The sequence below is a fragment of the Nicotiana sylvestris genome, chromosome 5, assembly GCF_000393655.2.
Source record: "Nicotiana sylvestris chromosome 5, ASM39365v2, whole genome shotgun sequence".
NCBI lineage: Eukaryota > Viridiplantae > Streptophyta > Magnoliopsida > Solanales > Solanaceae > Nicotiana > Nicotiana sylvestris.
Window position 1 is genome coordinate 79,946,276 of NC_091061.1, and position 16,038 is coordinate 79,962,313.

A 16,038-nucleotide genomic window follows, 5' to 3' on the forward strand; every position below is an offset into this window, starting at 1 on the left:
GTACATTTCCAATAATTTTATTACAATAAATTCCCTATATTCATCCGGAATCAGCAAAAAATCTCTAAGAGTTTCATCATCTTCGATGTTAAACTCAGAATAATAAGCAAACCCCTGTGGAGTCACTGAATACGGAAATCTACCGGTTATTTTAAGGTTAACCGAAAGCCTCCTCTCATTCATTTTTTTACGTAACAACGATACCAATTTATCGTACTCCATAGTAAGCGACAATTTAACATGACATTATGGAGGTGAGCTATACCTCACAGAGTTATTCTCCAACACAACCTCACCCCCCAATATAGTGAAACCCTTATTTTTGCCACTTCAGACATTGTAAAAAAATAATTGATAAGAAGAAGAGAGAAGTATGAACGTAAGTTTGAAATAAAGTATTGAATGAATTTTTATAAAATTGAAACGCCTTTAAATAAGGCAAGTCCGACGTTGGGGTGTAGAATTTTTCTATGTAAAATGCAGTACAATACTACGTTTTATGTATTGAATTATTGTTATGTCAGTTCATTATTGGTGGGGGCAAAAACCAGAGTACAACGCAATTACTTAATGTAAAACGCATTATTATACTGCGTTTTACAAATGTATCTTAGTAAAACGCAGTATAGTACTGCGAATTACAAAAAAAATAATTTTTTAAGTAAAACGCAGTACTATACTGCATTTTACTCATTTATGTAACTTTTTTTTAAAAGTAGTACAAAAGTGTTTTTTGTCCAAAAAATGATTAAAAAGGTTTCGGACTCTGATAACATGTAGAGCCAAAGCTACAACAGAACAAAGACGAGGACACTCATCCTAGCCTCAATTAGTTGTACAGTTTCCTTCCTATGCTATCTAAGCAGAATACGAAGCCAGATCGATGATCCTCCTCTCTGCAAACAATGCAACACCTAGTTAAAATGCACTTCCACACTGGACAAGAGCAACACTTTGCAACCATAGCATTTATTGGCAGGCAGTCATAAACAAGTCTTACATTTACCTACAAAGTTCTGGAATTGAGGTGTCTGGGTGGGGGGCGCATCTCAATCAAGTGTAAAGCAGAAGAAGAGTATTATTCGGAGACCTTCTGCTAGCCCAAGATTGGAGGATTTAACTAAAGAAGAGGAAGCTTGAAAAGAGAAGAGAATTTTAGATAGGAGAACTTATTTAGGAAAGAAGGCTTTCTTGATTTTGGCTTACTTACAAATGAACAAGATACCCCCTATTTATACTAGCCTATGGATGATTCTAGATATGATTCTAGATAATGTACAAACAAGATTCTAGCAACCTTATCTTCTAACAACACTCTAGAATATTTAGATATGTCTTATCTTCCCACAATATTCTAGAACATCTAGATATGTCTACTAGATAAATATCAAGGATACTACACTAGGACATTCTAGAGAATTCTATATTATTCCAAAAAATCAACTTTATTTTTTTCACACTCCCCCTTAAAGTGATTTTTTGGAAACTACTCCAAGCTTGTCATCGAAGAACTCGAACGAAGCTTTAACAAGTGACTTGGTGAAGATATCAGCGATATTCTCCTGACTTCTCACTTCCAAAGTATTGATAGTTCCATCAAGAACCTTTTCCCGAACAAAGTGATGTTCCACCTCAATGTGTTTAGTTCTTGCATGGAATACTAGATTGTTTGCAAGCTTGATGGCACTTTGATTATCTCCATAGATCACATTTGGCTTTGATATAGGTAGATGCAAGTCTTCAACAAGTCTTTGTAGCCATACACATTCTTGAGCAGTGAGAGCAGCTGCTTTATACTCTGCCTCCGTGGTTGACAAGGAAACTGAGTCTTGCTTTTTGCTACACCAAGAAACACTTGTTCCACCACAGAGGAAAATATAGCCCGATGTTGATCTTCGGTCATCCAAATCACCACCAAAATCAGCATCCGTATAACCAGCTAACACCAAATTATTCTTCTTCTAGAAGAACAAGCCCATGTCTGATGTTGAGTTGATATACTTTAGAATCCTCTTTGCGGCTTCTAAGTGAGGCTTTCTTGGCCTTTGCATAAATCTGCTGACATAACCCACCGAGAACGCAATGTCCAGCCTTGTAATAGTCAAATACAGGAGACTTCCAACAAGAGCTCGAAAAGCTTGGGATCTGCAAGAAGTGAGCTTTTGCCCCGCCTTAACCTTGTGCTTATCTCAAGAGGAGTAGAACATGTTTTGCTTTGCTTCAATCCAAACCTGTCAACAAGTTTCTTAGCATATCCTTCTTGAGTGACAAAGATCCCTTTGTTTATGTTTGTCATCTCTAAGCCAAGAAAATGGTGTAGCTCTCCCAACTTCTTGATGTCAAATCTTATGGAAAGCTCATCTTGAAGCCTAGCAACTTCATCTTCATTGTTTCCTGTTATTATCATATCATCCACGTACAAAAAAACAACCATATGCAAGTCTCCTTGTTTTTTAACAAATAAGCTAGGATCTGATTGTGATGCATCATAGACACAAAAATGTAGATACTGATCATTTTTTTATACCATGCTCGTGGAGCTTGCTTGAGGCCATAAAGGGCCTTCTTAAGTTTGCAGACATGATTAGGATGTAAGTTAGAGACATACTCAGGTGGTTGTTCCATATAAATAACTTTGTCAAGCTCTCCATATAAGAAAGCATTCTTCACGTCAAGTTGCCATAACTTCCAATTATGCGAGGCTGCCAAGGCTAGCACAGCTCGTACAGAGATCATCTTAGCCACCGGACTGAAGGTTTCTTCATAATCTTCACCATACTTTTGAGAAAATCCCCGAGCAACTAGCCTTGATTTATATCTATCTATGCTGCCATCGATTCTTCTTTTGATTTTGTAAACCCATTTACAAGAAATGGATTGTACATCCTTCGGCTTTGGTACAAGGATCCAAGTTTGATTTTTCATCAGAGCCTCCATTTCATCATCCATAGCAAGCGCCCATTCTTTGACTCCTTTAGCTTCTTCAAATGAGGAAGGTTCTTTATCATCAATTGGTCCTGTAAAGAAACAGGAATACGTACTGACAAAATTTTCATCTCTAAAGCGAGCTGGCTTGATAATAGTTATTTTTGGCCTTCCCGAACCACTTGAATCATCTTCTTGTTGAGTTTCATGTTGTTGAGGTCCAGGACCCCCCTTTCTCTTAACTCCTCGGTAGTTGTATTATCTATAGAAGCACCTGCAATGGACAAGCTTGAATCTCCATTATTTAAGGTTTTTGAACTCACTCCATCCAATGCAGCTCCATAATACAAAGACACTTCGTCGAATATGATATCACTTGAGACAATAAAGAGATGAATTTTAGGGTCCATGCACTTCCATCCCTTTTTCCTTTCATCATATCCGACAAAGATGCATTTCCTTGCCTTGGCATCTAACTTACTCCTTTGAGAATTCAGAATGTGAACATAACAAATAGAGCCAAAAACCCTGAGGTGTTTCACGGTAGGATTTTCTCCAAACATTAATTCATAGGGAGACTTCATATTATTTGGAGAAAGCGGCATCCTGTTAATCACGTACGCTGCACATTTCATAGCTTCAGCCCACAAGGCTCTAGATAAATTCTTGGCATGAAGCCAACTCTTACATGTCTCAGTTAAGTGTCGGATCTTTCTTTCAGCCACTCTATTTTGTTATGGCCTATCAGCGCATGTCAGCTCTCTTTTAATGCCATGCTGACGACAAAAGGAAAGAAACTCATATGATGTAAACTCACCGCCATTATCAGTCCGTAGCCGCATTATTCTGGAATCGAGTTCACCTTCAACAGTTTCTTTGAACTCCACAAACTTACTGAAAACTTCTGACTTGTGCTTCACAAAATAAATCCAAGTTAATCTAGTAAAATCATCAATGAAAATTAGCATATAAGAGTATCCTGGAAATGAAGGAGTTCTCGTCGGCCCATCAAGTCACTGTGAATAAGTTCTAGTGGGGTATTGCACCTTGACAAGGATCTGTCAAATGGAAGACGATGTGCCTTTCCATATTGACATCCTTCACAAACCTCTCCTCCATCAAAATTTCTTAAGTTAGGCAAACCTTTTACTAGATTCAACTTTACCATGGCTTTTAATTTATCCATGCTTAGATGCCCAAGTCTAGCATGCCAAAGATGTGTATTATCATTGCTACTCATCTTCTCAAAATATTAATTGGAAGCAGATAAGACATATAAATCGTTAACTCTCTTACCTGAGTGAACGATATCTGCCTTGAGTACCTTGATATTTCGGAGGAACTTCACATCATGTGGGCCAAATAGCAAATAGTTTCCAGCATCTACAGCATTTGCAACTGAAAATAGATTTTTCTTCATACCTGGAACGTGAAAGACACTGTTGAGGGTGATAGTGTCTTTTTGCTTCTCGTTGATCACAACAGTGCCTTCCTTCTCCACATTATGGACTGTATTATCTACTGTAACAATGACATCATGTCCGTTGTATTCGCTAAAGGTGGAGTAGATTGATCTCCAGTGAGATGGTGCCCACATCCTGAATCCACGATCCAGTCTCTTTCAAAATTTATAGAAGCCATGGCATTTATTGCTCGAGTCTCCGCTGTGAAACACTTTCCCCAGTCTTCTTCTTCTTCAGCAACTTCCTCGATTTGAGCTATATTGCTCTCTTTGGCTCAACAATATCTTTTTATGTGCCCGACTTTGCCACAATGTTAACATTTTAAAGGCTTTTTACCGTTGCTGGAAGACTTCCCCTTCTTTCCTGGCGAGCTCGAACCACTTGAGGATTGAAAGTGCATGATATCTCTTGATTTCCCTTTAAAGTTCCTCTTATCGGCGACAAGAGCATTTCATTCCCCTTCTTTGATAGATACACCAGCCATCTGTTTGGCTAATAGCTCTTGTGACGATAGCAAATTCTCAAATTCTTCCAAAGATGGTTGTTGAACTCATCCTTGAATCGATGTAACAAAGGGAATATATTCTGGCTTTAAGCCACGAATAATAATTCTTCTTATTCGTGCTTCAGAGATAGCCTTGTCCGGATTCAGTAGAGAAATTTCAGAACACAGATTTTTAACCTTCAAAAAATACTCGGCAATCGAGAGATTACCTTGAGTGGTGTTAGATAACTCATTCTCCAAAATCTGTAGCCGAGCTTCATCCTTTTTGTTGAACAGCCGATCGAAGGTCCTCCATATTTCATGAGCTGATTTACACCTTATAATATGATCAAATAAATTATGAGAGATGGACCTCTTTAGGATAAACTCCGCCTTAGCATTAATCTGCTTCCACTTCTTACGTGCATTGCTATTTTCCGATAAGTCAGCAGGAGGACTTGTGTTACTCCCATTGACAACTTTTCACAAATCCTCACCAACAAGGTATGACTCCATACAAGTCTTCCATACCTTGTAGTTAGACTGGTTCAATAACTCAATCCCCAGTCTATTAGCACGACCACCCAAATCCATTTAGATAAACCAGTTGAATCAACCACTAACCCGACCTTGAAATCAGAAGCCGATTTATGGCTCTGATACCATGTAAAGAATAGCAGAAGAAGAGTATTATTCAGAGACCTTCTGCTAGCCCAAGATCGTTAACCAAGATTGGAGGATTCAACTAAAAAAGAGGAAGCTTGAAAAGAGGAGAGATTTTAGATAGGAGAACTTATTTAGGAAAGAAGGCTTTCTTGATTTTGGCTTACTTACAAATGAATAAGATACCCCTATTTATACTAGCCTATGGATGATTCCAGATATGATTCTAGATAATGTACAAAGAAGATTCTAGCAACCTTATCTTCTAACAACACTCTAGAATATCTAGATATGTCTTATCTTCCCACAACATTCTAGAACATCTATATATATCTACTAGATAAATATCAAGGATACTACACTAGGACATTCTAGAGAATTCTATATTATTCCAAAAAATCAACTTTATTTTTTTCACATCAAGAGACTAGAGTATGGCAAAACTATAATTAGAGAAGAAAGAGATACCTAGTAAGCTAGGGTGTATATATTGTTAACCTAAGTTGCTCGGACTGGGGTGCGGGTGTCTGATATGGGTGCGAATCTAGAGGTCGATCCTTCATTATTTAAATTTTAAAATTCGGGGATACGCATCTAGGTAGGGATACGGGTGTAGTGATTCGAATAAAAATAATTTAAATATCTAAAAATAGAGTTATAAAATATATCTAGATTATGAGATATTGTATGAAAAACTTGCAAGGCATTCCGAGAAGGAGAAAATATCGATTAACAAGAGAATCTGAGAAGGAGATAAAAGGAAAAGACTGGCATCAATGAAAGTCAGAAAATACCTATTGCCGCCAAGTGATTTTTCCTCCATGGGACCACAAATATCAGAGTGTACCAGACTGAGTAACTCTGATTTTCGGGTTGAAGAAAATGTAAAAGAGACTCTATGTTGCTTTCCGAATAAGCAATGATTACAAGGGTCTAAAGCAGCATCCTTGTCCATTCTAATAAGCTGCTTTTTCGTTAGAATTGATATCCCCTTTTCACTCATGTGACCGAGTCTCTGGTGCCACAGGTTTTGAGACGCCTCTTTTTCCATAACATTGAGGCTGTCTGAACATACCTTCACATGAGTTTTATATAAGTTGCCACAAATATGTCCTCGAGCGAGAATCATAACCCCTTTCAAGCAATTTCCATGTGCCTTTTCCGAAATAACTTTCATAGCCCTGTTTGTCAAGAGCTATACCTGATATTAGGTTTAGACGAAGATCTGGCACATGACGGACATCCTTCAATATCATTGTACTCCCGATATTTGTTTGTATTTTGATATCACCAATTCCAACTATCTCACAGGAAGAAGTGTTCCCCATCTTCACTACTCCAAAGTCTCCTGCTTTGTATGTTGTGAAGAAATCTTTTTGGGATGTGGCGTGGTATGATGCTGCAGTATCTACCACCCATTAGTTTTCTTCTTGACTTGAGATGTGAAGGCATGTCTCTTCTTGGATGGAACAAATGGCTACCTCTCAGTGGGTAGTGACTAATGCATCTCCATCCTTCTGCTTCAACTGCTCCTTCTCCTTATGCAATTTTCTGCAGTTCTTCTTTAAATGGCCCTTTATTCCACAGTGATAGCACGCATAAGATGACTTCCTACCATCTGTGGATTTTCCCCTACTCTTGCTTCTGCCTCTCCTCTTATCTTGACTTCTTTCTTGTTGTCTCCCTCTTTCTGTAATAAGGGCATGCGACTCACCATGATCGATGTCCTTTCTTCTGGCTTCTTCATTAAATAAGGCATCTTTAACCATAGACATGGTCAGATTTCCACTAGGAGCTGAATTACTGAGAGAGACTACCAGCGTCTCCCAACTATCAGGAAGAGAACTAAGAAGTAGTAGGGCTTGCATCTCATCCCCGAGCGGCATGTTAACAGACGATAATTGATTTATCAAGCTCTGAAACTCACTGGTATGCTCGGCAACTGAAGTTCCGTGCTTTAACTTCAAATTTACCAAACGCCTCATCAACAAGGCTTTGTTCCTAGCGGTCTTGGCTTGATACATCCCTTCTAACTTCACCCAGAGGGCATACGCGTCTGTTTCTTGTGCAACATGATGAAAAACGCTATCGTCAATCCATTGTCGAATTTGACCGATAGATTTTCTGTTTGATTTCTTCCACTTTGCTTCTTTGGTGGAATCGGGGTTCTTACCCTTTGCTTCTATGGGATCAAACAAATCTTTACAACTGAGGAGATCTTCCATCCGAGATCTCCACAATGTGTAATTTGTGGCAGTAAGCTTTATCATAGCTCCAGATGATAATGACTCTTCCATTATATCTTTAAAATGACTTGGTCAAAATTTTGGAGCAGAATCTCACCAAACGGACCTCACCAACGCGTCCGGAATGGTGAAAATTGGTAGGATTGACTCTTCTTGGGTCAAAATAGGGTCTCCAGAAAATTTTCAAAATTTACACCAAACTTTTGGGGTTAAATTGAAAATATACTGAACTTGTGGGGCAGATTTATAATTTCAGTAACTTCAGGGGTTATTTCATAAATTTCTAAAATTTATGATGACTGGGCGCTGACTAGATGATGACGTGGCGCTGACTGGGCAATTATTATTCATCATCTTCTTCCTTGGACAGAAGAAAAAATAGTAAAATTTAAATTGCCATAACTTCTTTGTTTTAGCTTTGTTTTGCCTCCGAAAATTGCGTTGAATTCGTATCGACGCAAGGAATCTAATGAAATGATCAAAACACACCGAAGATCACGTTTTCGAAAAACGTAAATCCGGGTTGAAATTTTTAGTGTTCCGATATTTCTTGATGAACACAGAATCGAAGGCTCTGATACCACTTGTTGTGATTCTCGGATCAATATGAAGATTATTTGGGAGGAAAAACAACTCTATTTCACAAGAATAGAATTACAGAGAATTTACACCAAGAATTTCTCTCTACAAAAAATCTCACCAAACTCTCTTTTTGTTCTCACAATCTCTTCCTGGATTGTATTTCAATCTCTTTGGATTGATTTTTCTGTGTAAAACATAAAGCTCTATTTATAGCTTTAAAGAAGGTGGTTGGTGGTTGAATTCTTCATTCAACAATGGAGGCTTCAACAATGGTGACTTCTAGAATGGGTTGGTGGCTTCAACAATGGTGGGCTTCTAGAATTGGTAGTTGACAGCAGCTGAACTTATCATATGTTGCCTGTAATCGTAGCACCACACGGCTGATCATCCTAGCAGGGTGAATGCAGAGTTGCTACTTGGCTTTTTGATCTCCAATTATTGTTAGTCATAAAATATTGAATTTGGAAAACAGGATTTGATAAATCTCCTGCTGTTTTTTTTTTTTGCAATGTTCACATTTTCTTTTCAGGATCCAATGTTGCAATTGTTAAAATTAGGTCACTGCACTCCCGGAATTATTCATCTTGCATTTTTATCTTCTCTCTGAGTTGTCATTGAGAAAGACAGCTTTTATAGTTTCATAATGATAAACAATTAGGAACTAGAGAACGTGACTAGAGAAAACATTACGCATATTCGTGCTCCACTTGAGCATCTAGCATGAATCAGTTACATTAATTGCTCTGCTTTGTATGTCAAACTTTCAAATATTCTAGTGACAAAAAGTATTAGAAAATCAGGATGACACGACTGAAAAAGAGATGTGGGGTATAAGAAATGACTGATTGCAAGGTGGGTTTAACAAACATTAGCTCATCTACATGTGGTGACACATCGCAACGTTATTAAGCCGACTGTCTTTCGTGATGTCTCTTGATTTAATATTTTCAATTGAATCATATTATCAAATTAGAAAAAGGAAAAATGGTTTATTAGTCCCAAAACTTGCACCGGATTTTAAATCGTTATATAAACTTTCTTTTTTAATTTAATACTTCTATTTAATAAATAGTATACTAGAAAAACATCAGATTTCGGCAATTATATAGTTGATATGCAAAACTGCGTGCTAATCACCATTTTCTCCATTTTTACACTACCAAAAACTTCAAACAACGAAACCAACCACCTTCATCCATCGAATCCACCAGCCTGCCAAACGGAGGATTTTTTCTAATGGTCTGTCGGGTGAAATAATTTTAGTGGCAGCAGTTGGTCTTGACAGTGAAGAAGAAGAGGAAAAAGGGGAAAAAAAGGTGAAACATATGTTAAACCAAAGAAATAAAAGGTTAAACAAAACAAAAGTGGGGCCCATATGTAATAAAAGGTTAAACATTGACGTGTCATTCATGTAAGAGCTATTAAGGGGCACGCTCAACCGAGAGTATTTATTAGTTGTGCTTTTATCAAGTAGAAGTGTTAAAATAAAAATGGAAATTTATTTTAAAATTCGGTGCAAGTTTAGGAAGCTATTAGGCTATTCTGCCTTAGAAAAAACCTATCTTTTGCTAATAAAGCATGTCATACAACAATAACTAATTACTAGAGTGAAGCAAGTTGAGGTCGAATATGTAAATCTTCACTTTTATGTGGCACTGTTTAAGTTTAATATTTCTTGTAGCAAATTTTACGTTGGCTGTTAATTTAATATTTTTACTACTACTCCTATTTTATTTTAGCATGATGACAACATGAGTTTAGCTTAAAGAAAGAAGTGAAGATTTATATAGCCGAAACCAACTTTGTTTTGGACAAAGGCATAGTTGTTGTAATTGGTGTTATTATTTAAGTCTAATATTTTTCAAAAAAATTAGTTTAACTAGCATTATTAGTTCTTTATATACTAAGACTTCTACCAAACATTAAAGACTTACAGTAAATTTAATATTATTGTTCAAATTTAATCCCAATTAATTAATATTACGTGTATAAATTTTTTTGGTTCCAATTATATTTTTCCCAAGGTTTGTGTGAGTTTTAAGAGATTGTAGTCTTTCAGAGATAATTTTCTTTTATTTAATTTGAAATTTATCTCATCCTTTTTTAACATCTCCATTCGCTATGGTTTCATGCATAGAGACAAAGTGAATTTAGAGGTCGATTAGGACGCCACCAAATATCTCAAGCAATTTTTTCTTATTTTATCCTCTCTATGTGCTACTTATACCTTCTGCCGAATGTAGTCATATTTATCTTGTATATGGCCACACATTCATCTTAGTCTCTATATTAATGTGACACTCATCCGACGGATATTCTAGACTTCAGAGATCCAAAATTCATTATATCATTGCTGGCCTTACAACTTGCCGTTCTATTTTACTTACCTGTAACTTTGGTAGGAATCCTTTTGTCAAATAATATTCTCCATTTTAATCATCCTTTCTGATTTTATGTATAACATCTCCTTGTTACTTTTTTTCTAGTACATCAAGTCTAAATATTTGAATGATTTGCACATAAGCACCGTAATTCTATCGAATTAATATCAACTTTACTCTTCTTATTGTTGGTTAAGCTTATAGTGTGTATACTCTATCTTACTTCTAGTTATCCTAACCCTTGCTCGCTAGAATGCTTTTCCATTGTTCGATATGATTGCTTTAACTCAAGTTTACGCAATATCATTTTATTTACACCGATCAATGTGAATTAATCTATATCTTAAAGACCAACATACTGGATATTTAAGTTGTTGGACTGCAAAAAGAGGTACTACAACGACAAGCTCAGTGAAATCCCACAAATAAAGTCTGAGGAAGGTAAAGTGTACGCATACCTTACCCCTACCTTGTGACGGAGACTGCAAAAGAGGTATTTCATAAAATTTGGAGTTGACAAAGCATGAAGGTAGGATTTTGTTTAAATTGAAATTTTTAGTAATTAAAATATATGTATACTGGTAGCATCTTTTGGGTGAATTTCAAGGCCACCATAATTTATTTTGTTTTGGAGACTTAAATGTTTTTATATTTGAAGAACATATATATATATATATATATATATATATATATATATATATATATAGCGACCTCTCTTGTGGAAGTTTATTTATTTTAAAATATAAAAACGTTGTGTGCATATAACCTGTGTTAATAATGATAGGCCCAAAAAGAAGGTGAATGTTTAACATAATTATATATGCATGTTATGGTTATAACACATGATGATTATTTAGTTTTGCGCGTGAATAATAAATTGGCCCAAAGAAATATTTACTATTCAACATGTTTTTTATTGTAAGTGTTTGATTACTATAGCAAGATACTACTTACAAGGTAATATTTTATCCAACGGTAAAATATTAATAAAGTAACCGGTATCTTGAGATAAGGTCTACCTTAACTCAAATTTATTTTTATCTTAATTTTAAGTATTATGTGAGCTTATTTTATTATTTATGGTTCTCCGATTCAGCTGAAATTACTCTTGCAAGCATTACTGTCAAGATCAATCCAATTCCTATGTTAAAAGGCACTAACTTAAAGTTATGACTAGAGAATCTCAACATAGTTCTGGGAGTTATGGATCTCGACCTTGTGTTAAGGGTTGATTCTACACCACCTCTTATTAATAAGAGTAACTATAACGAAAGAGGAAGATAGAAAAATAGGAGAGAACAAATTTCATGTACATGATGATCATGAAGAAAGTGATTTCTGAAACATTCAGGGGCACTATATTTGAAAAGACTATGGTGGCTAAGGAATGCATGACCAAAATTAAAAAGAAATTTATCAATAATAAAAAAAGCAGAGAATCATACATTCGTGACAAATTTAGTTTCAATGTGGTACAAAAAAAATAAGGAAGTTGCCATTATAGCAACACAAAAGAAAAAACATAAGGAACTAACAAAGGATAGTTGTTTCTTTAGTGAAGCTAGAGGTCATGGGCAGAAGGTATTCTTCTTAATTTTGTTTGTTCAGAGGACAATTGACTTCGATACCAAGATGTACGTGTGGATGGATTCTGGTACAGTAACTCACATCAGTATGTCTATGCATAGTTACCTGAATTGCAGTAAGCCTAATGATGGTGAAAGATACATTTATGTTGGTGATAAAAAGACAACTAAAACTTTTATATTATTGTTAAAAACTGATTTTATTTTGATTTAAATGAGAATTTTGTTTCACCATCTTTTAAATGAAATTTGATTTTTCGTTTTTGTATTGGACAAGTCTAGATTTTTGTTAAATTAGAAATGGGAAAGTTAGTCTCCTTTATAATTCGAAATTGGTTGGTTCCAGTTCTTTATATGATTATGATAATCTATATTTACTTGATATAATTACTTCGTTCAACGACTCCTTGTATGTCAACTTAACTGGGAATACGTGCAAAGTAACCGATCAGAATTCAGCTTCGTTGTGGCACACGAGATCATGCCATAACTCCAAAAGAAGAGTAGAGAGAATTGTGTCCGGTGGCATTCTCGGTCCCCTTGATTTTTCAAATTTTTTTATTTGTGTGGATTGTATTAAAGAAAAACAAACAAATATTAAGAGAATTGGAGCCAACAAAAAACAGACGTCTTAGAGGTGGACCATTCCTTATAGCTTCTTGGAATGGTCAGCAATATCTTATAGCATTCTAGACGACTTCTCAAGATATGACTAACTTTATCTCATTCATGAAAAATTATAATTGCAAGATGTGCTAAAAAATTATAAGGCTGAAATTGAGAACCAACTTGGCAAAATGATTAAAAGCGTTAGATCTGGCCGTTGGGGTGAATACTACTGTAAATATGACGGATCAGGTGACAACGTCCAGGACCATTTGTACAATTCCTAAATGTATACAGTATCGTCACACAGTATACTATGCTGGATTCGCCCACTATGAATGGTGTTGCTGAAAGGCGAAACATAATGGTTAAGGATATAGTGAGGGGTATGATCAGTCATTATACCTTGCGCAAATCATTCTGAGGAGAAACATTAAAACTGCAACAAATATACTCAATAGAGTTCTATCTAAAGAGACGGTTAAGTCATCTTATGAGCTTTAGACAATCAATAAACCTAGTTTAAAATATTTGCACACTTAGGGATATTCATTTGGGGCAATGCCTTATAGGTCCAACAAAAAGAAACTGGACTTTAGAACTATAAGTTGCTATTTATTGGATACTTGGAAAGGTCCAGGCGTTACAAGTTTTACGATCCCATTAGCTTAGGAACAACTTCCTATACCTGACATTATCCAAGAAGCAAACTCAAATATAGTAATGTCATCCATCATCCCATTTAAGAAGTTGTTCCAGAAACAAACTCTACAGCCTCAAGAACCAATGTCATTAAGAAAATCCACTGGCGAGAATAGAAATGTAATTCTAGATGATCACATTGTGTTTCTTCAAGAACATGAAGTTGCCTTGGAATGATGAAAGATAATCCAATCAACTTCCATCAAACTATGGAAAGTTATAGCTCTCAAAAGTGGACTGATTCCATAAATAAATAGATGAGGTCCATGAAAGACCAATAACATATGGGACCTTGTCTAATTTTGTGAAAGTGTGAAGCTCATTGATTATAAATGGATATATAAAATCAAGAAGGATTCAATAGGCAATGTGGAGAGATATAAGGCACGTCTTGTTACTAAAGGCGTTACCTATAAATAAACCATCGATTATAAATAGACTTTTTTTCCAGTTTCATCGAAAGACTTTTCAGGACTATAATGACATTAGTTGCATATTTTGATCTTGAGCTACATCAGATGGATGTCAAGACATCGTTTCTCAATGGTGACATTAATAAGAAAATTTATATGGTACAATCAAAAAATTTTGTATCCGGTGATGCAAAGTCAATGATTTGCATATTAAAAAAATCTATCTATGAGCTTATGTAAGAGTCTCGTTAATGTATTAAAAATTTCATCAAAGTGTTATCTCATTTGGTTTTGAGATGAATCTTGTTGATGATTGTGTATACCCTAGGTTTAGTGGGAGTAAATATATTTTTCTGGTTTTATATGTCGATGACATATTGCTTGCCACAGACGATATAGGCTTATTGCGTGAAACTAAAAAAATTTCTGACAAACAAATTTGAGATGAAAGATCTTGGTGATACAAGTTTTGTGTTAGAAATTTAGGTACATTGAGGTTGGTTTTGATGTACTCTTGGACTATCACAAAAGGATTATATTGAAAACTACTAAAAGAATTTAGCATGCAAGATTGTAAAGATTGGACGGGGTTTCGAAAGGCTCCAGTGTGTTTCAAATTGATTCCAGATCATTGTTGGAGCTAGTTGGCAGATCTGTTACTGGAGTACCGCATCTGCAGAGAAAAGGTTCACAAATGCGATGTCTCACATGCGGGGGAGAACTTCAAACCTATGAAGGGCAGGCTTATGATGGAAGTGCACAGATGTGCAAGGTTGAATGCGCCTACGGAGGTTGCACTTGTGAGGGCAGGCCGCACCTACAGATCCACAGAAGTGGAATCTTGGCAGTAGATGTGGAAGGTCGGGATTTTGTTGTGACACACAAAAGTGAGTCTTTTGTCGCAGAAGCGATAGATTTGGTTGCATAAGCAAGAATCGCTAGGCAGAGAACTTTTAATCGAGGGTGACATAATTTATCATATTTTGAGATTGACAGCTCAGATTGGGCAGATTTTGATGTGATTTTCACCCACTTGGATTGGGTAAGTGTTCTTAACTTGGATTTAATAATTCTCATAATTTTATCCTTGATTTTGGCTTTTGGTTGATAAAATCTAAAAGAGAAAATATTGGAGTTTTTGTAAGAAAATTTGGAGAGTGATTATTTTTGATTTGAACCCCGATTGAGATATGGATTTGTATGAAACTTGTATATTTGGGCTCGTATTCGAATGAATGATTAAGATTTGTGGTTTTTGTCGGGTTTTCGGGGTGCAGATCTAGGCTGACTTTATGTATTTGATTAAAGATTGAGCCTTTATGCTCCGTTATTATTTATTATTTCCTTTAGCATTATTTGACACCGTCGTATGTTACTTGATAAGATTTGAGGCGTTCAGAGGTAGTTTCATGAGGGAAGGGCTTTTAAGTGTATTGATTCTCGCACTTTGAAGTAATTATCTTTTCTAGGCTTGGCTTTGGGGGTATTTTGCCAGTAGACTATGATACTTGCTACGTGTTGGGAGTGACATACGTATATGGTGACGAGCGTACATGCGTACATTATGGTTATTCATGATCCAGGAATACTTTAGGCTATTATGTGCCTTGTTTGCTATCATGCCTTCGTGTTACCATATTTTCTCTACTTCTATGACTACTTGAGATATTATTCCTATTATAAATCATGTCTAAGATATGTGCTTTATCCGTTTGAGACATGTCTAGGATATGTCCTTTAGGGATATTTTACTTTGTTAGCTATTTACCTTGATTATAGTCATACTTTTCAATCATGATATTATATATGTGTATTATTTTACCATCTCTATATACTTTGTACCTGGTATCTCACATGTTGTTAGTTTCCTTACTTGTGTGATACGAGTTTGAGTGGATTTGTGGCATGTTGGTATAGTTTGTGTGGTATATTGATTTCCGATACTGTGAGATGTTGGCATATTGATATTTGAGCGGATCAATTACTA